A 14,650-nucleotide genomic window follows, 5' to 3' on the forward strand; every position below is an offset into this window, starting at 1 on the left:
AGAAGAATTTTCCCCAAGACAAAGCTGTGGTGCAGAAAGAAGAGAGTGGAGGGAAGCAGGGTAGCACATCTGAAACCAACCCAACCCCTGAAATTCCGAATTACTTAAAATTATACGTGTTTTTTCTAATTTAGCTAATATGAAGTGTGCTTCTGCCATTTGCAACCCAAAATTTCAACTAATAAAATCGATAAACGGAGTCCTAACAAACTAGCAACATTCCCAATCACCCAAAAACCATGCTAAAAGGATTATTCTTCCATTCATTCTGCTAAGATTAAGTGAGCACCTACTAAATGCCAAACAGTGTTCTAGATATCATAAATACATCAATGTGTGTCAAAGACAGGGATATATGCATGTAAGATGTGCTGATAAAAATTTAACAACCAGCTCTGCAGGGACTCAAGGGGAGAAGCCCCAATTTGTGGTATGTGCTGAATTCTGTAGGTCTTGTACACATGTGCACATATTTCTGTTGTGTGTGCACATGGGAGTGGAACCACTAGATCCAAGAATGTGGGTATATTTAATGTTTACTATGTACTGATAAACTACTGTCCAAAGTAGGTGTACAAATTTATGCTCCCATCAATAATGTATGAGAGTTACCATTGCTCTCTAATAGTCAAAAGCAAAAGTGAAACATATAGGCTTAAACTCTTGGGCTCAAGTGATCCTCCTTCCTTAGCCTGCGGAACAGCAGGGACTACGGGTGCACAATACCACGCTAAGCTAATTTTTTAAAAAACTGTGTAGAAGGCCGGGCGCGGTGGCTCAAGCCTGTAATCTCAGCACTTTGGGAGGCCGAGGTGGGTGGATCATGAGGTCAAGAGATCGAGACCATCCTGGTCAACGTGGTGAAACCCCGTCTCTACTAAAAATACAAAAAATTAGCTGGGCATGGTGGTGCGTGCCTGTAATCCCAGCTACTCAGGAGGCTGAGGCAGGAGAATTGCCTGAGCCCAGGAGGCGGAGGTTGCAGTGAGCCGAGATCGCGCCATTGCACTCCAGCCTGGGTAACAAGAGCGAAACGCCGTCTCAAAAAAAATAAAAAATAAAATAAAATAAAATACTCCAGCAAAAAAGTCTGGAACAGGGAACAGAATGTTACAACTAGGGCTCATTATCCTATTCTCTTTACTTTTGTAAATATTTTTAAATTTCCAAAATAAAATGATTAAAACATAAATAAAAAAACTGAAGGAAAATCCACTACATCAATTCATTTTTCTAATACATTTGTGTAAGTAATCAGCACTGCAATTCCAACATTAACAAGTAACACATGATCTTAAATCAATCATCAATCAGAGGTTAGAAAAGCATTATCACAATTGTTAAATGTGCACAGCTAATTAGAACTATAAGAGCCTTAAAGAAAGGGGGAAATAGGAACAACTTTTCAACAACATATAAATGTTTACTTTATATCTGTTTGACAAACTATCCATAAATGATACAACCAAACTGAAGGAAAAAAAGCTACCACTCTCCACCCATGAAACATTCCAGGGCCCCAGGGCATATTATAGCAGGAGCTACTGTGGGAAAGAAAAAAATGATTCATATTAACAACTCAAGAAGGCATCAAGAATCAGGATTACAACTCACCAAAGGCAAGCACCCCCACTCCAAAGGTAAGCAACTATGCCTCAGAGTGACTTATCCTGACAGATTTTTGGAGAGCATAAATAACATCTAGGCTAACATGTATCCATGGTTCTCTGGCCCCAGGATCCATCAAATGTAGACAGGTCCTCCCAGAAGAAAGTTATTAATACCTCGGCCTGATTATAAAGGGGGTTATCCTATACTAGAGACAAGGGAAGACTAGGAGGGGTTCAAAGCTGAGTCCAGTTCCAAACTGGCTTGCACAGACCTCTGAGATTCACTCTGTTATTTGAAACCAACAAAATGAAAGTTTTTCTTAATGTGCTGTTTATGTAATCTTAATGCTCAGTATGTCCTCATTTTTAGAGTAGATCAGAGCCTCAGCAATAAAGTGAAACCCCATCTCTTCAAAGAGAAAATTTTTAAAAATTAGCTAGGCAAGGTGGCATGCACCTGTAGTCTTGGCTACTCAGGAGGCTGAGACAAGAGGATTACTTGGCTACAAGTGAGCTATGATAGTGCTACTGCCCTCCAGCCTGAGCTGGAGTAAAACTCTGTCTCTAAAATTAGAAATAAAAAAAATTAAGTAGGTCAGAACCTTATAGCTTTGTGAATTCAATCTTTTTAACTAATAAAATCAATTGTGGGAAAACGAGAAGCAGGATCAATGAGCACTGTAATTTTTATATATCTACATCACCTAAAGAGGTCAAAGGAAGACAAACATGTACTATATAGATAAATCAACATCATTCTAAATTCTTAATAATGTCCTGAGTACTCACAAAGTCTACAAAGAGGTAAAAGGTAAAACAGGGAAGGAAGAGCCACTATAATAAAAGACACTTCAACTAAAAGCAAAAATAAAAACTTGTTGGGTCCATTTGCTACCTGGGATGCAAATGTGGAGGGGCCTTCTTGCCTCACTGCACCCGACCAACACTGTTGTTATGTTTCAGGGGCATCTTTAGTTGACCTAAAAAGAAAAGAGAGATCAGACCTTGATCTATCTCAGAAACAATCTGTAACCAATTCAAAAACTGGACCTCCTTAAATTTCACACCTTTACCAGCAAATTACAGAACCATCTCCGAATGTGTCACAGCACACATCACATCAGAGACTTTGGTTGCTATGATTTTTAAGCATAGCAAAGATACAAATTGAAATACTACATAAAATTTTAAACTTACGTCCCACAACAGCTTTAAATCTAAAAATTACCATTATCTGTAGTTCATCAGTCCAATAGGACAAAGGATATTCTAGAGAACAACATCTTTTTTTAAAACTTTCTAGGAAGATAACCTTTTAGAGAAAAATACTGCTTTCAGTTAATTATATAAAGCTATTATAATGACTACTGCTCTATTGGGATACGGCCTTTCCATGCATCTTAATAGCTAATAAATTAGTTCATTCACAAACAGGAAAGCTAAACATCAAAAACAGATTTAAGGATAATTAACAGCAACAACTAAAAGCATTTCATTTCTGCTCCTAGACAAAGAAATAAGGATTATATAAATATAATATAGAAATATGGATCTCCTGTATTTCAGTTGTCATTAAAATATACACCTAATTTGCACATTTTTAAGAATATCCTTTCTTGTTTTTGAGACGGAGTTTCGCTCTTGTTACCCAGGCTGGAGTGCAATGGCGAGATCTCGGCTCACCGCAACCTTCGCCTCCTGGGTTCAGGCAATTCTCCTGCCTCAGTCTCCTGAGTAGCTGGAATTACAGGCAGGTGCCACTATGCCCAGCTAATTTTTTGTATTTTTAGTAGAGACAGGGTTTCACCATGTTGACCAGGATGGTCTCGATCTCTTGACCTTGTGATCCACCCGCCTCGGCCTCCCAAAGTGCTGGGACTACAGGCGTGAGCCACCGCGCCCGGCCCTAAGAACATCCATTTTTTAAAATGAGTGATGGAGGGCAAGAAACTGCAAAAATATGTTTAAAAATGTAAATTTTATTTTTATAATCATTATTGTATAGTTTTATACTTACTTCCTGGGGAAATTATAACTTACTTCAGCTGTGGTTGTATTTCCACATCTGATTTTCTGAAAATAAAGTTATGCCATGAATTTGTCTATATAAAATGGACTTAAATATGAGAGAATGAAAGTTTATTTTTATGGGCTAAGTATATATAAAGTCTGGATATAATTACAGGTGGCTTAAAGTATACTCTAATTGGCACCCTTGGATTACTACCTAAGAACCACCTTTGAGTACAGAAATTTGCTAGTACGTATCTCCCAAGTTTAAGAAAAGCAAATGTCATCTTCAGTTAAAAAAAAAAAAAAAGAAAAAAAAGAAACCTGATTTAACCTAATAAAAATAGGCAAGAAAACAAAAATAATGGGATTACCACCTACAGGGTTTAATGTAACTACATATTCCTAGGCCCAAAATATATCAAATACATTTATGTATTTTTAATGTGATCACAAAAGGATAACATGTATTTACTACAATGTAATCTTTACATATAGATTATGATTTAGTTGGGCATGGTGGCAGTGGCTGCACGTCTGTAGTCCCAGCTATCCGGGAGGCTGAGGCAGGAGGATCACCGGAGCCCAGTAGTTCAAGTCCAGCCCAGGCAACATAGCAATACCCCATCTCTCACAAACAAAACAAAAAGAGTATGACTGAAATTATTTCTTCTGTTGAAAACTATACTCAGTACAATCTCATTTTTCGTATCTTCAAATGTAACTGCTCTCTACTTCATTCTGACAGTTATCTAAGATGACAACACAACCTCCTCTTCACATCTATCACAATACACGGTACTAAATTCAGAGTTTCTTTGCGCCTCTCATGCAAAGAGAGATGATGCAAACAGAAGGCACCCCTCACTAAGTCCACTAGTGTAGGGTTGTTCTGTTTCCCTGTGCTTTCATTCTATGTCCTGACCAAATATCAGGGTGCCTTGACTGCTCTGTGACCCAGCCAGGTGCAAGTTTTCCCCAGCAGGCATGAACCCAGTACGGAGCCTTGAAACATTCCCAGGCACAGGTATCTAAGTTGCTGCACGGAACACTGAAGGAAACTAGCCCTGGACCTGAGACAAATTTCTCAAACCCATAAAAACTCCACACTTTAATTCCCTTGATACAGACATAGCTAAAGAGAACACTCCCACTGCATTTTTTTTTTTTTTTGGCTGTCATGAGGATTGTCATAATCCTCTGTAAGTTTCCCCAACGAATGCTCTAGACTGATCACCCAGCCCCATTCCAGGATAGTTTGGGGCACTGCCTTACGGGAACTGCCCTGCCACTGCTTTTGGGGCCAGCCTTAGACTCAGTGGTACAAAACAAAGTGCTTCAGCTGAGGAAACAACTCTGTACCACACCTTGGGTAAATATCTGTCAGCAGCCACAGTATGTCCTAAAAGAAAAACAGCCTTCATGATTACTGTACAAATGCCATGCAAACATTTGAACAAGCTGTGTTATCCTCTTCTCAATAAAATCCACTTACAAACGACTCCGTTTCCATAATAAAAATATTTTAGGCTGGGCGCAGTGGCTCATGCCTATAATCTCAGAACTTTGGGAGGCCAAGGCAGGCAGATTGCCTGAGGTCAGGAGTTCCAGACCAGTCTGGCCAACATGGTGAAACCTGGACTCTACTAAAAATACAAAAACATTAGCTGGGCATGGTGGTGTGCACCTGTAATCCTAGCTACTCAGGAGGCTGAGGCAGGGGAATTGCTTGAACCAGGGAGGTGGAGGTTGCAGTGAGCCAAGATGGTGCCACTGTACTCCAACCCAGGTGACAGAGTGAGATTCAGCTCAAGGAAAAAAAACAATTAGCTAGGTACAGTGGTGTATGCCTGTAATGTCAACTATTCAGGAGGCTGAGGTGGCAGGACTGCTTAAGCCCAGGAGTTCAAATCCAGCCTGGGCAATATAGTAACACCCCATTCTCAATATTTTTTTGAAAAAAGAGTATTTTTGCATCAAAAGTTACACCCTGGTTTCCTCCCTTCTTACATCTTCTTACATGAATAAAAGTAGGGTTGGAGAAGAAAAGGTAAGGGCTGGGGACAAACACAAAGGAGGATACATTTTCTTCAACAGTCTGAACAATCTTCCAGATGTATACACAGTAAACTTTATTGTCTAATGAATAAAAGTATATCCTAATCTTTAAATCTAAAGACTTATTCTAAACATTTAAAGCCAAATTCAAAAGAACTATAACTTTTTTTTTTTTTTTTTTTTTTTTTTTGAGACGGAGTTTCACTCTTGATACCCAGGCTGGAGCGCAATGGCGCGATCTCGGCTCACCGCAATCTCCGCCTCCTGGGTTCAGGCAATTCTCCTGCCTCAGCCTCCTGAGTAGCTGGGATTACAGGCACGCGCCACCGTGCCCAGCTAATTTTTTGTATTAGTAGAGACGGGGTTTCACCATGTTGACCAGGATGGTCTCGATCTGTTGACCTCGTGATCCACCCGCCTCGGCCTCCCAAAGTGCTGGGATTACAGGCTTGAGCCACCGCGCCCGGCCAAGAACTATAACTTTTATTTTCAAATTAGGTTTACTAATTCAAAATTTTTCAAGAAATTGCAAAAGAATTAATGACAAGCATACATAAGTGATCCAAGTTTCCCCAAATGTATCACTGCTACTGACATGTGCACTATACAAGTTCAGCTCCATACACTGCAAGTTCAGCTCTAACAATGATCAAGTCGCATCCACCCTGAGTCCACCAAATAATGATACAGTTAGGATCCACAGTCTCCACACAAATCCAACAGGCAGCCTTCATCAACCCTGCAGGTCCAGAATAAAATTATCATTTTGGGTTGCACAAATCTTCCCCATTCAAATCTTATGTACCATTTCTGGCCATGTGGCCTAAAAGTCACATCTAGTCCCTCATTCTAGGTCATGTTGTCACCTATGTCATATATATACCCAAACACCATTATTCTACCAGGATTTTTTTTATTTCAAAGCTGTTGTCACTAGGAGATAAAAACTAGGTAGTATGTACACATTTATTCCTTTTATGGTGAATCATTTCATATAAGGTTTATATAATGGAAAATTATTTTTCATCCTCTGGCATTAACTATTAGTGATAATCTCAATGTCGCAAATTAACAAAGAAAGATGCCTTTTAAAAAGGAGAGACTGTTACTAAAATTAACATCAAAAACTAGAGGAAGTGACAAAAACAACTCCAAATCACCAAGTAATCATGTGAAAGATGAGTGGGGAAAAATGAACAAGAGAAAAGAACAGAGTACTGGGCCTGAGCCACTGGAGGTACTCAACTGTGTGCTGAATGAAAAAAATAAATCCACATACTTTTTTTCTATTCACATTCACTCATCACTAGCTCCAGCTATACTTACTGTTTATATTGACATATCCTAACATATATATCCCTGATAGGATGGGCAGGTAATAAACACAGACTTTTGCTTGAAGAAGTTGGGATTAACAGTTATGTTCATGACGAACAACACCCTTACCCTAAAATACAACAGTACACCAGGAAAGAAACACTATTTTGCATTTGGGGGGCCAAGTCGGGAAGATTACCTGAGGTCAGAAGTTCAAGACCAGCCTGGCCAACACAGTGAAACAAAAAAATTAACCAGGTGTGGTGGCGCTACTTGGGAGACTGGGGCAGGAGACTGAGAGACAGCCTTGAAGCCAGGAGGCGGAGCTTGCAGTGAGCCAAGATAGCACCACTGCACTCCAGTCTGGGTGACAGAGTGAGACTCTTTCAGAAAGACAAGGCACAAGACAAGGACAAGGATGAGGATGAGGACAAGAGGAGACAAGACAAATCACATGACTATACATTACAAGTGATTCCAGATAGGATCCTGAATCAAGGGAAAGAACTGCTATAAGGAACATTACTTGGCAAAATATGACCATGGTCTACAGTCAGACCCCCTGAACATACCCAATCTCAAAAGCTAAGCAGGGTGAGGCCTGGTTAGTACTGGGATTGAGAGACTGCCTGGGAATACTGGGTGCTGTAGGATTTAAAAAAAATTTTTTTTTTTAATATGAATATGGCAGGGCGCCATGGCTCACGCCTATAATCCGAGAACTTTGGGAGGCTGAGGCAGGAGAACTGCTTGAACCCAGAAGAGGTTGCAGTGAGCTAATATCATACCACTGCACTCCAGCCTGGGCAACAAGAGCAAAATTCCTCCTCAAAAAAATAAAATAAAATATAACCATGAACTATATACCAGATAGTATCATGTGGCAATGGTAAGTTTTATAAATTTGATAATTTTAGCAACTACAATGTGGTGTTGAACAACATCCTTGCTCCTAGCAAATACTCACTGAAATATTTTGGGGTAAAGAGCATGTCTCCAACTTACTCTCAAAGAGATTAGTAAAAAAAAATATATATATATATATACACACACACACACACACACACACACATACGTACACACACAAACATACATATATACATATAGACAGACAAAAAACAAGTGAGTACATGGAATTTGGTGACAAAATGTTAACAACTCATTAATCTAAATGAGGGGCACAGGGAGTTCACTATATGCACCTGGTATTCCTGCATCTTTTCCATAAATAAATAAAACTTTTTCAAAATAAAATCATTTAAAAAAAAAAGGAATGGCAAACTGGAAAAATATGCTGGAAGGGCTTTTAGAGAAAGTGAATCTAACAGAAGCTGTAACAGATATTGAGTGAAAAGGGAAAATTTATTGCATATTAAAATATTGTGTATTAAAAATAACAGGTGTTCATATTGAGAATCCTGATTCATTCAGAAAAGCTGCAAGTGACTTTAATATCTTTTAGTATATTTTGTCTAAGATCTGCTAAATATCCTTTTTAAAAATATGAGAAAATGGAGGAGAGATCCAAGATGGCTGATGATTAGCAGCTCGGGCACGTACCTCCCAGTGAAAGCGCAAAGAACGAGAGGACGCCACACTTTCAGACGAATATTAGTTGCTCACGGACCACGAGATTCCCAGTGGAGGAGCTCCACGGGTCGCCAGGGCGACTCTTGTGGCCGGCGTGGCGGTTTTGCTGGTGCCTTAGCACGCCAGTTCTTGGTGCAGAGTCCGGATATTCCCGGGCAGAAAAGCACCATCAATCTTAACACCGCTGTTTTGGCCGGCTCAGTGGATTGCTCAGATTTCGGCGCAGGGAATCAACAAGTTGGACGTCAGAGACCCAGTTAGAAAGTCGGTAATTATAAAGACGACAGACGGACAAATGTATAATGAAGGGAAGAAACCAGCGTAAAAAGGTAGAGAATACTCAAAATCAGAATGCCTCTCCCTCTACAGGGGATTGCAATTCCTCATCAGTAACGGAACAAGGCTTAATAGATTACACGGGTGTTCCAATAACAGAAGCAGGTTTCCAAACGTGGGTGATAAGAAACTTCTGTGAATTAAAAGAACTTGTTCTAACCCAATGCAAAGAAACTAAGAACCTTGAAAAAAGGTTTGACGAAATGTTAATGAGAATGGACAATTTAGAGAAGAATATAAGTGAATTGATGGAGCTGAAAAACACAACTCGAGAACTTCGCGAAGCATGCACAAGTTTAAGCAGTCGAATTGATCAAGCAGAAGGAAGGATATCAGAAGTCGAGGACCAGCTCAGTGAAATGAAACGAGAAGACAAGAATGCAGAAAAAAGGATGAAAAGGAATGAGCAAAGTCTCCAGGAAATATGGGACTATGTGAAAAGACCTCATTTACGTTTGATAGGTGTACCTGAATGTGATGAAGAGAATGAATCCAAGTTGGAAAATACTCTTCAGGATATCATTCAGGAAAATTTTCCCAACCTGGCAAGGCAGGGTAATATTCAACTCCAGGTAATACAGAGAACACCACAAAGATATTCTTCAAGAAGACCAACCCCAAGGCACATAATTGCCAGATTTATTAGGGTTGAAATGAAGGAGAAAATACTAAGGGCAGCTAGAGAGAAAGTTCAGGTTACCCATAAAGGGAAACCTATCAGACTTACAGCAGATCTCTCAGCAGAAACCCTACAAGCCAGAAAAGAGTGGGGACCAATATTTAACATCCTTAAAGAAAAGAACTTTCAACCCAGAATTTCCTATCCAGCCAAACTAAGCTTTATGTGCGAAGGAAAAATTAAATCTTTTGCGAACAAACAAGTACTTAGAGAGTTCACCACCACCAGGCCTGCTTTACAAGAGCTTCTGAAAGAAGCACTATACATATAAAGGAACAACCAATATCAGCCTTTCCAAAAATATATCAAAAAGCAAAGAACTTTAACACAATAAAAAATTCACATCAACTAATGGGCAAAACAGCCAGCTAGCATCAAATGCTGGTATTAAACTTATATACATTTTAATTGGATAAAAAGCCAAAACCCATCGGTATGCTGCATCCGGGCCCATCTTACATGAAACAATACACAAAGACTCAGAGAGAAGGAGGAAGATTTACCAATTGAACAGAGAGTAAAAATAAACTAATAAACAAAAAGCAGGAGATGCAATTCTCACCTCTGATAAAGTAGACTTTAAAGCAACAAAGATCAAAAGAGGCGAGGAATGACATTACATAATGGCAAAAGGATCAATGCAACAAGAAGAGCTAACGATTCTATAGATCAACGAGATAGAAAATTAACAAGGATATTCAGAACTTGAACTCAGACCTGGAACAAGTAAACTTAATAAATATTTATAGTACTCTCCACTTCAAATACACAAAACATACATTACCACCTCACACCTATTTCAACGGTGACTATATAATTGGAAGTAAATCACTCCTCAGTAATCGCATAGCATTTCATAGGTTTAAATTAAATATTGGTTGGCTGTTTGTTTGTTATCTTCTTCCCTTATTCCTTCCTGACTACATCATTAAGTATAATTATCAGTATAAAAGAGGTTTTCAATACCCATTACTAAATTGCATTCTAGCCTGGGCAAGAAAGCAATACTCCCATTCTCTCTCCCTCTTTCTTTTCCTTCTCCCTCCTCCCCATTCTCTCTCTCTCTTTCTCTTCCTTTTTTCTCCTTCCTATTCTCTCTCTCTCTTTCTCTAAAAAAAAAATAAATAAATAAATAAAATAAAATAAAATAAAAAAATAAAAATATGAGAAAATAAACATGATTAAATTTTTAAAAATTTATGCTCCACCTCTAATTTGTGCTATTCTGCACATATTACTTTTTAATGAAATATGAAGTCACATTTTTGAAGGTATTTTAATTGGCAATTAAATCCAATATGTGGGCCAGGCACAGTGGCTCACACCTGTATTCCCAGCACTTAGGGAGACCAATGCAGGCGGATCACCTGAGGTCAGAAGTTCAAGACCATCCTGGCCAACATGGTAAAACCCATCTCAACTAAAAATACAAAAATTAGCTGGGCATGGTGGTGAGCACCTGTAATCTCAACTACTTGGGAGGCTGAGGCAGGAGAATCACTTGAACCCAGAAGGCAGAGGTTGCAGTGAGCTGAGACCACACCATTGTACTCCAGCCTGGGCAACAAGAGGGAAACTCCGTCTCAAAAAAAATTAATTGAAAAAAAAAAATTCAACGTGTAATATAACAATCACACCCATAAATTCAACTGAAGTGAACACAATATGAACAGCTATCCCAGTTTATGCAATGACAAATGTACCATGAATGACTGCCACCTGGGCTACACCAGCTGGAACTGTCATCAATTATAAAAAGCATACCAGCACACTTTTAAGACTTCAAAACCAGGGTTAAGTTAATGAACAGATTCGCAGAGAAAAATACAGGAATAGAGTGAGACAATAAAATATAAAAAGCAGAACAATTAGTAATCTCTCTCCTGTTCCCAAACACAATTGTCAAACACGCTACCAGTAGATATTTACTGTGTGATCAACATATAAACAGTACTCTGCAGAGACTGTCATAAATAGGTCTCATCTACTGGAGACAGTAAGGCAGGCCCCAAGAACACAGAACAGCATATACATTAAATAAACACAAAGCAACTCGGGGAAGTCCTACTGTAATGTACCTCATTCTATCACTGATTCTGTTAGTACCACACATTACAGTACATCCTGAAGATCAAAAAATGATGATGAATTCGTCGTTTAAAATAAACTGATTTTTAAATGAAAATTAGAACATACAATTTTCTACTTTGATTCCACTCCTACTCACTGTTGTCGCTTTTAAAGCAAGAGTTTACTGGGAAAAAATGCTAAATGGCTGCTCCATAGGACATCAACAAGTACCACAAAGTAGTAATGAGCAACTCTTACTTTTTTTTTAAGACAAGGTCTCACTTTTGTCACCTAGGCTGGAGTGCAGTGGCATGATCTCAGCTCACTGCAGCCTCAACCCCCCAGGCTCAACCAATCCTCCCACCTCAGTCTCCCAAGTACTTGGGACTACAGGTGTGCACCACTAAGCCCAGCTAACAGTTATATTTTTTGAAGAGGCGGGGTTTAGCTATGTTGCCCGGGCTAGTCTTAAACTCATGAGGTCAAGTGATCCACAAACCCTGGTCTCCCAAAGTGCTGGGATTACAGGAACCACCAGCCCTGGCCTCATGTGTAGTTTTAAGAAACTTAATTTATAATCATAACAAAGCCTTAAGTTCAATGAAAGTAACTTTCACCATTTACTGTACATATAGATACAGAGATTCTTTTTTTGAGAGAGAGAGAGGGACTTGCTCTGTCACCCAGGCTCACAGGAGCGTGACCACCCCAGGCTCAGGCAATTCTACTGCCTCAGCCTCCCGAGGAGCTGGGACCACAGGCATGTGCCATCACACCTGGCTAATTTTTAAAATTTTTTGTAGATGAGGTGTTGCCATGTTGTTCTAACTCCTGGGCTCAAGCAATTCTCCCACCTCAAACTTCCAGTGTTGGGATTACAGGCACGAACCTCTGTGGCTAGACTTACTGCGTACATTCTTATTTCTAGCAGTTTAAAACAGAAATGTACCCTACCATTATAGCGCATTAACTATTAACTAAAAGATGGAGCTAAAGACTGCATAGTTTCATCAATATCAGAAATAGCATTTTTATTAATTTATAAAACTGATAAAACTATTTTTCCAGAGCTACAAGAACTTCAGCAACAAGTAATACTTGAGCAACAAATAATTTAACTTTTAAAACATCTTTTATTTCTGCTAATTATATGACCTTTTTAATATACAGTCTCATTACACAAAGACAAATATAAAGCCTTTAGGCCACAAATAAATCAGATTACATAAATGAACCAAGGACACCAAGATTTCAAAAGCAATGTCTACACTGAAATCTACTTCACTGAAACTTTTGTGATACCCAATCCAGACAAATCAATATTAACCTAACTGGAAAGAAAATTCAAGCTCTACTGTGGGTATGTGTGTGGGAGTGTGTGTGTGTCTGTGTGTGTACATGTATGTGAGCAAGAGTATATGGATAACAGCTGTTTGCATATAAGACACTTTTTTCTTCTCTTTTTAAAGTTTTCTTTCTTGAGGCATAACTTGCACAGTAAAAACATCAGGTGGATGGTGATAAGGATTGGATCTGTTTCCCAGCCAAATCTCATGTTGAAATATAGTCCCCAGTGTTGGAAGTGGGGCCTGGTGGGAGATGTTTAGATCATGGGGCATATTCCTCATGAATGGCTTAGTGCCATCCCCTTGGTGATAAGTGAGTTCATGTGAGATCTGGTTGTTTAAAAGCGTATAGCACCTCCAACTGTCTCCTGCTCTATGTGACACATCTACTCCCACTTCACCTTCCATCATGAGTAAAAGCTCTCTGACACCTCCCTGGAAACCAGCGCCATGTTTCCTGTACAGTCCGCAGAACAGTGAGCCAATTAAATCTCTTTTCTTAATAAATTACGCAGTCTCGGGTATTTCTTTATACCAATGCAAGACGAGCCTAATACAAATGGGTGCATGTAACCACCACCACACTGAAGACACAGACTATTTCCATCACCCCAAGAAGTGCCTTCATGCTCTTTTGTATTCAACTCTCTTCAGCCCCAGGCAACCAATGATGTGATTTCTGTTCTTACAATTTGTCTTTACCAAAATGTTATATAAATGAAATCACAGTTTATGGAGTTTTGTGTTTTCACTTAGTAGACTGCTTTGAAGATTCACCCATTTTGTTAGGTGCGTCAGCAGTTAATTCCTTTTTGTTGCTGCAGACGATTCCATTGTGTAGATGTACCAAAATCTGTTTATCCATTTACCAACTGATGGACATTTGAGGTGTTTCCAGTGATTACAAGTAAAGCTGCTATAAATGGTCACACAGAGGTCTTTGTAAGGAAATGTTTTTATTTCTCTTGAGTAAATACTTCGACATGGGACTTCTGGATTAGGTAATAAGTGTATGTTCAACTTCAGAAGAAACTGCCAAACTGATTTCCTTAGCAATCATAACATTTTGCACTCCCATTAGCAAAGCAGGAGAGTACTAACTGACTCACATTCTTGTCATGTGGCACTGTAACCTTCTCTTTGGTTTTAACATCAGCCATTCTAATAGGGTTGCAGTGATACCTCATGTGGTAGTAATTACATTTCCTAATGACTACTGATGTGGAGCATCTTTTTGTGTGCTTACTGATATGAAATGGATGAAATGTTTGTTCAAATCTTTTGGCCATTTTTTTCACTGAAATTTTTATTGAGACACCTATCCTTTTTAATCAGACAGTTTATCAAAGAAAACCTGCTAAAATGTTTGTTTCTTTTGGTAAGCCATTTGGAATTCATAAGGACTGAGTAAAAATCTAAACTGCCTACTTGTCACTCCAATTCACAACACTACAATATGCAAAGATGGATAGAAAGAAAAAATACTCATCCCCGTCTCTTCCTTTCTCTGAAGGTAAGAATCCTACACAAAGTTGCCTGTCCACTTTCAGAATCAGGAAATCAAAATTTTCCCTGTTTTTACAAGTATTTTAGGAAACTGCCCTCTTCCCTCAGTAAGAGCCAGCAACACGGAT

General features: G+C 39.0%; 1 protein-coding gene across 9 annotated transcripts in view; it reads right to left on the reverse strand.

Moving 5' to 3' along the window:
- PTK2 (protein tyrosine kinase 2) overlaps positions 1–14,650 on the reverse strand; it is a 352,445-nt gene that overhangs the window by 280,540 nt on the left and 57,255 nt on the right. For 8 of the 9 annotated variants that reach the window (XM_064384638.1, XM_064384629.1, XM_064384646.1 and 5 more), the window contains exon 3: positions 2,506–2,590. The exons of the other annotated variant lie outside the window; for it this stretch is intronic. The gene's annotated coding sequence lies outside the window, so the exon portion shown is untranslated. The remainder of the gene's footprint in view (positions 1–2,505; positions 2,591–14,650) is intronic. 9 annotated transcript variants of the gene reach the window in all.

Source organism: Aotus nancymaae, unplaced genomic scaffold (assembly GCF_030222135.1).
Source record: "Aotus nancymaae isolate 86718 unplaced genomic scaffold, 86718_ANA_hifiasm-v0.15.2.pri h1tg000036l, whole genome shotgun sequence".
Taxonomy (NCBI): domain Eukaryota; kingdom Metazoa; phylum Chordata; class Mammalia; order Primates; family Aotidae; genus Aotus; species Aotus nancymaae.